Source organism: Crocuta crocuta, unplaced genomic scaffold, assembly GCF_008692635.1.
Source record: "Crocuta crocuta isolate KB4526 unplaced genomic scaffold, BGI_CrCroc_1.0 scaffold111, whole genome shotgun sequence".
Classification (NCBI taxonomy): Eukaryota; Metazoa; Chordata; class Mammalia; order Carnivora; family Hyaenidae; genus Crocuta; species Crocuta crocuta.
Window position 1 is genome coordinate 4,481,931 of NW_027527611.1, and position 8,120 is coordinate 4,490,050.

Here is an 8,120-nt window from a genome sequence, read left to right on the forward strand (position 1 = left end):
TTTCCATTTCATTTCTTTTTTCTTTTTGGATCAGGCTGTTTTATTCTTTCCTTTTTGTTGTTTCTTTCTTTTATTCTTTTTCCCCCCTTTCTTTTTCTTTGCAATCATCCTTACAGTTTTTTGAATCTCTGTTTAGTTTTTTATTGTTGTTCCCTTTTCTCCATTTTGGGATCAGGCTTCCCCTCCACACCTTTTTCCCAGAGTAACTTCAACAAACAAATGAAAGCACACCTAGGTAAAGGTACAAACATTCCACCATTGCAAGCAAAGAGGAGCTCTGCAGAGGACTGACCAGTGGGAAAGAGCAGCCAAAATACAACAGCAGAGTGCACACAGCACACACCAGAAACTCTTCCTGGAGTGCCAGGCTCTGGACAGTGCATGATCCCCTTTATATAATACAGCAATACTCTCAGGTGCAGGAAACAAAACAAGCTTTTAAAACATGCAAAAGACAGAAACACAGCCAAAATGACAAGACAGAAGATTTCCCCCCAAAAGAAAGGTCAAAAAGAACAGATATAAGCAATGAATCTGAACAATAATTTAGAACTACTAGTAGTCCTACTAGTAGTTAGATTACTAGCTGGGCTTGAAAAAAGCATAGAACACCAGAGAAACCCTTGCTGCAGAGATCAAAGAAATAGGATAAATTTTAAAATGCTATAGCTGAGATGCAAAATATACTGACAGTGAGGGTGGAAAAAGTAAAAAAGAGAATAGGTATCAGAGAAGTCCCAAAAGAAGAAGAATGGGGAAAGGAAGAAGGTTCATTTGAACAAATTATAGCTTAGAACTTCCATAATCAAAGGAAGAAAACAGGCTTTCAGGTCCAAGAGGCAGAGAACTCCCCTCAAAATCCACAAAAATAGGTCAACACCATGACATATCATAGTGAAACTTGCAAAATACAAAGATAAAGACAATTCTGAAATCAGGGACAAACAAGCCTTAACCTACAAGGGAAGACAGATCAGGTTTACAGCAGACCTATCCACTGAAACTTGGCAGGCCAGAAGGGAGTGGCAGGAAATATTCAATGTGCTGAATGGAAAAAGTATGCAGCCAAAAATTCTTTATCTAACAAGGCTGTCATTCAGAATAGGAGAGATAAAGACTTTCTCTTACCAAAATGAATGAATGAATGAATGAATGAATAAATAAATAAATTAAGGGAGTTTGTAACAACTCAACCAGCCCTGCAAGGAATATTAAGGGGGACTCTTTGAGTGGGTGTGAGTGTGGGGGAGACCAAAGCAACAAAGACTACAAAGGACTAGAGAACATCACCAGAAACACCAACTCTATAGGCAAAACAATGGCACTAGATTCATCTCTTTCAATAATCAATCTGAATGTAAAGGGACTAAATGTTCCAATCAAAAGACATAGGGTATCAGAATGGATTTAAAAAACAAGATCCATTTCTATGCAAGAGACTCATTTTAGACCTAAACACCTGAAGATTGAAAGTGAGGGGGTGGAGAAACATCTATCATTCTACTGGACTTAAAAAGAAAGCCAGAGTAGCCATACATAGATAAACTAGATTTTTTACAACAAAATTTTAATGCTTATTTTATTTCTGAGAGAGAGACAGAGTGTGGGCGGGGGAGGACAGATAGCAAGGGAGACACAGAATCCAAAGCAGGCTCCAGGCTCTGAGCTTTCCACAGAGCCCAATATGGTGCTCAAACTCACGAACCATGAGATCATGACCTGAGCCAAAGTTGGACGAACTAGATTTTTTAAGCAAAGACTTTAACAAGATATGAAGAAGGACATTATACTATGATTAAGGGTCTATNGGTTTACAGCAGACCTATCCACTGAAACTTGGCAGGCCAGAAGGGAGTGGCAGGAAATATTCAATGTGCTGAATGGAAAAAGTATGCAGCCAAAAATTCTTTATCTAACAAGGCTGTCATTCAGAATAGGAGAGATAAAGACTTTCTCTTACCAAAATGAATGAATGAATGAATGAATGAATAAATAAATAAATTAAGGGAGTTTGTAACAACTCAACCAGCCCTGCAAGGAATATTAAGGGGGACTCTTTGAGTGGGTGTGAGTGTGGGGGAGACCAAAGCAACAAAGACTACAAAGGACTAGAGAACATCACCAGAAACACCAACTCTATAGGCAAAACAATGGCACTAGATTCATCTCTTTCAATAATCAATCTGAATGTAAAGGGACTAAATGTTCCAATCAAAAGACATAGGGTATCAGAATGGATTTAAAAAACAAGATCCATTTCTATGCAAGAGACTCATTTTAGACCTAAACACCTGAAGATTGAAAGTGAGGGGGTGGAGAAACATCTATCATTCTACTGGACTTAAAAAGAAAGCCAGAGTAGCCATACATAGATAAACTAGATTTTTTACAACAAAATTTTAATGCTTATTTTATTTCTGAGAGAGAGACAGAGTGTGGGCGGGGGAGGACAGATAGCAAGGGAGACACAGAATCCAAAGCAGGCTCCAGGCTCTGAGCTTTCCACAGAGCCCAATATGGTGCTCAAACTCACGAACCATGAGATCATGACCTGAGCCAAAGTTGGACGAACTAGATTTTTTAAGCAAAGACTTTAACAAGATATGAAGAAGGACATTATACTATGATTAAGGGTCTATCCATCAAGATCTAACCATTGTAAATATTTATACCCCCAACATGAGAGCACCCAAATAAACAAAACAATTAAAAACAAACATAAAGAAATTAATAATAATACCATAAGAGTAGGAGACATTAATACCCTACTTTCAGCAATGGACAGATCATATAAGCAGAAAATCAACAAGGAAACTATGGCTTTAAATATCACACTAGGAGCACCTGGGTGACTCAGTCAGTTGAGCATCTGACTTTGGCTGAGGTCATGATCTCATGGTTCGTGGGACTGAGCCCCACAACAGGCTCCGTGCTGAAAGCTCAGAGTCTCAAACCTGCTTCGGATTCTGTGTTTCCCAATCTCTCCGAACCTCCCCCATTTTCTCTCTCTCTCAAAAATAAACATAAAAATTTCTTTTAATGCCACACTAGACCCAATGGACTTAAACATATATATTCAAAACATCTCAAACTTAAAAAAAAAAATTTTAATGGTTTTATTTATTTTTGAGAGAGAGAGAGAGAGAGATCACAAAAACAATGGAGGGGCAGAAAGAGACAGAGGCACAGAATTTGAAGCAGGCTCTAGGCTCTGAGTTGTCAGTACAGAGCCGACACAGGCCTCAAACTCATGAACCGTGAGATCATGACCTGAGCCGAAGTTGGTCGCTTAACCCACTGAGCCACCCAGGCACCCCATCAAAACACTTCATCCTAAAGCAACAGAATATTACATTCTTCTCAAGTGCACATAGAACATTCTCCAGAATAGATTACATACTGGGTCACAAATCAACCTTCAACAGGTACAAAAAGATCGAGATTATGCTGTGCGTAGTTTCAGATCACAACACTATGAAACTTGAAATCAACCACAAGAAAAAATTTGGAAAGCCCTCAAATACATGGACATCCTAGTTAAAGAATGGGGTAACAATAAAAATTAAAGAATACATTTAAAAAAGTACATGGAAGGAAATGGAAATAAAAATATGACAGCCCAAACCCTTTGGAAGCACCAAAGGCAGTCCTATGAGGACAGTACACTGCAATTCAGGCCTATCTCAAGAAGCAAGAAAGGTCCTTACACCTAAAGGAGCTAGAAAAGGAGCAGCAAGTAAAGTCAAAAGCCAGCAGTAGGAGGGAAATTATAAACATTAGAGCAGAAATAAATTACCAAAACAAACAAAAATCAGTAGAACAGATAAATGAAACTAAATGCTGGTTCTTTGGAAGGATAAACAAAATTGATAAATCCCTAGCCAGACTTATCAGAGAGAGAGAAAGAGAGAGAACCCAAATAGTTGAAATCAGAAATGAAAGAGGGGAGATCAGAACCAACACCACAGAAATACACACAATTATAGGAGAATACTATGAAAATTGTATGCCAACACAATGAACAATCTGGTAGAAATGGACAAATTCCTAGTCACCCACATACTACCAAAACTGAAACAGGAAGACACAGAAAGTTTGAACAGGCGCATAACCAGCAAACACAATCAATCAGTCATCAAAAATCTCCCAAAAAACAAGAGTTCTGGGCCAGATGGCTTCCCAGGGGAATTCTACCAGACATTTAAAAGAGAGTTAATACCTATTCTGCTCAAACTGTTCCAAAAATAGAAATGGTAGAAAAGCTTCCAAACTCATTCTATGAATCCTCTCAANGGCCCTGCTCATGCTGTCTCTCTCTGAGAAATAAATTTTAAAAAATAAAAATAAGAAAAAAAGACAATTTCTTAGGTAATTGGTGTTGGAAAGATCGGACAGCAACATGCAGAAGAATGAAACTGGACCATTTTCTTACACCATACNGAGAGTTAATACCTATTCTGCTCAAACTGTTCCAAAAATAGAAATGGTAGAAAAGCTTCCAAACTCATTCTATGAATCCTCTCAATAGATGCAGAGAAAGCATTTGACAAAATACAACATCCTTTCTTGATAAAATCCCTCAACAAAATAGGGATAGAAAGAACATGCCTCAACGTTATACAGGTTATATATAAAAGGAACACAGCTAATATCATCCACCATAGGAAAAACCTGAAAGCTTTCCCCCTAAGATCAGGAAGGCAACAGGGATGTCCACTTTCACCACTGTTGTTCAACAAAGACCTAACCACAGCGATCAGAAAACAAAATGAAATAAAAGTCATATAAATTGGAAAATAAAAAATCAAAATTTAACTCTTCACAGATGACATGATGTTCTACATGGAAAACCTGAAAGACTCCACCAAAAAAACCCTGCTAGAACTAATACATGAATTCAGTAAAGTTGCAGTTTATAAAATCAATGTACAGAAATCAGTTGCATTTCTATACAACAGAAATGAAGCAGCTGAAAGAGAAATCAAGGAATCGGTCCCATTTACAAATGTACCAAAAACAGTAAGATACCTAGGGATAAACCTAACCAAAGAGGTAAAAGATCTATAGGCTGAAAACTTTAAAACACTTCTGAATGAAATCGAAGAAGACACAAAGAAATGGAAAAACATTCCATGCTCATGGATTGGAAGAACAAATATCATTAAAATGTCGGTACTACCCAAAGCAATCTACATATCCAGTGCAATCCGGATCAGAGTCACACCAGCATTCTTCACAGAGCTAGAATAATCCTAAAATTTGTATGAAACCAGGAAAGACCCCGAATAGCCAAAGTAATGTTGAAAAAGAAAACCAAAGCTGGAGGTATCACCATTCTGGACTTCAAGCTGTGCTACAAAGCTGTAGTCATCAAGACTGTATGGAACTGGCACAAAAACAGACACATGGATCAATGGAACAGAATAGAAAACCCAGAAAGGGACTCACAACTATATGGTCAACCAGCTTCAGCAAAGCAGGAAAGAATACCCAATGAAAAAAGACAATCTCGGAGCGCCTGGGTGGCTCAGTCGGTTAAGTGTCCTACTTTGGCTCAGGTCATGATCTCACGGTTCGTGGGTTCGAGCCCCACGTCAGGCTTTGTGCTGACAGCTAGCTCAGAGCCTGCAGCCTGCTTCAGATTCTGTGTCTCCCTCTCTTTCTGACCCGGCCCTGCTCATGCTGTCTCTCTCTGAGAAATAAATTTTAAAAAATAAAAATAAGAAAAAAAGACAATTTCTTAGGTAATTGGTGTTGGAAAGATCGGACAGCAACATGCAGAAGAATGAAACTGGACCATTTTCTTACACCATACACAAAAATAAATTCATAATGGGTGAAAGACCTAAATATGAGACAGGAAACCATCACAATCCTAGAGAAAACAGACAGCAACCTCTTTGACTTCAGCCAAAGCAGTTTCATTATTAAACATGTCTCTAGAGGCAAGAGAAACAAAAGCAAAAATGAACTAATGGGATCTCATCAAGATCAAAAGCTTCTGCACAGCAAAGGAAACAATCAGCAAAACTAGAAGGCAACCAATGGAATGGGAGAAGATATCTGAAAATGACATATCTGATAAAGGGTTACTATCCAAAAATCTCTAAAGAACATATCAAACTCAACCCCCAAAAACAAATAATCCAGTTAAAAATGGCCAGGAGACATGAATAGACATTTCGCCAAAGATATCCAGCTGGCCAGCAGACACATAAAAAGAGCTCAACATCACTCATCATCAGGAAAATACAAAACAAAACCACAATGAGATACGACCGCACACCAGTCAGAATGGCTAAAATTAACAATTCAGGAAACCACAGAAGTTGGTGAGGATGCGGAGAAAGGTGAACACTTGCACTTTCGGTAGGAATGCAAACTGGTGCAGCCACTCTGGAGAACAGTATGGAGGTTCCTCAAAAAATTAAAATAGAACCGCTTATGACTCAGCAATTGCACTACTCAGTATTTATCCAAAGGATGCAAAAATGCCGATTTGAAGGGGCACATGCACTCCAATGTTTTAGCAATACTATCAATGATAGCCTAAGTATGGAAAGAGCCTAAATGTCCATCAACTAATGAATGGATAAAGAAGATGTGGTAGATATATACAGTGGAATACTGCCCAGCAATTAAAAAAAAAAAATCTTGCCATTTGCAACAACATGAGTGGAGCTAAAATGTATTACGCTAAGGGAAATAGGTCAGTCAGAAAAAGACAAATATCATATGCCTTCACTCATATGTGCAATTTAAGAGAAAAACATGAACATAGGAGGGAAGGAAAAATAAGATAAAAACAGAGAGGGAGGCAAACTATAAGAGACTCCTCAATTCAGAGAACTGAAGGTAGCTGGAGGGGAGATGATTGGGGGGATAGGCTAAATGGGTGATGGGCATTAAGGAGGACACTTGTTGGGATAAGCAAGGGGTATTATACAGTATAAGAGATTATCTCTGGATTCTACTCTGACACTGTACGTTAAGAAACTTGAATTTAGGGGCGCCTGGGTGGCTCAGTTGGTTGAGCAACCAACTTCGGCTCAGGTTATGACCTCACGGTTCGTGGGTTCGAGCCCCACTTCAGGCTCTGTGCTGACAGCTAGCTCAGAGCCTGGAGCCTATTTCAGAGTCTGTATCTCCCTCTCTCTCTGACCCTCCCCTGCTCGCGCTGTCTCTCTCTCTCTCTCTAGAAATTAATAAAAAAATAAAATAAGAAACTTGAATTTAAATAAAGAAAAAAAAACCAAATTGGTTAAATAGAATTTTGACTGTTTATACAAAAATTAAAAATAGGGGCACCTGGCTGGCCCGTCAGTTATGTTTCCAACTCTTGATTTCAGCTCAGGTCACAATCTCCCCATCATGGGATTGAGCCTCAATTCAGGCTCTGCACTGAGCCGGGAGCCTTCTTGGGATTTTCTCTCTCCCTCTCTTTCTGCCTGTCCCCTGTTCAGGAAAGCACTCTCTCTCACACAAAAAAATAAATACAGCTAAAAATATATAAATAAAAGTCGCTATCCTTAACATGCACATTGAGACAGTGTAAAATTAAGTTCCAAAGAGTATTTTCACCATAAAGAGTGGATAACTGTTGACGACTAATAACCTGAGTATGACACAATAAATGTGGAAGATAAAAAACTGTAATGATTTTGGTATCTCTCCCTCTCCCCTTCTAGTCTCCCCTGTCCTAATGTCCTTTCCTTCTGTTTTCACTGAACGCACTGTTTCTTGCTCAGTTCACCTGTCCTTCACTATCCAACTGTGCTGTCAAGACCAGAGGACCAGCATGCTCTGCAACCTGTCACCCCTCATTACCCCCTCCCCCATCCATCCTCCCTTCGCAGTGCACACCACCATGTTCACAGGGACCCGTCACCCCTCTTCACCTCCTCCCCCGCCCAGACCCCTCCAACACCCACACCTTTCCACATAGACCTATTACCACTCTTCTCTCCTTCTCCTGCCCTGTTCCCCCCTCCCANAACCCATCACCCCTCTTCACCCCTGCTCCACTCGGTAACCTCCTAGCATCCCCGCATTCACAGGGACCCGTCTCCCCTGTTCACCCCTCCCCCGCACAGCCCCCCCCCTCCCCGTAACCTCACGCT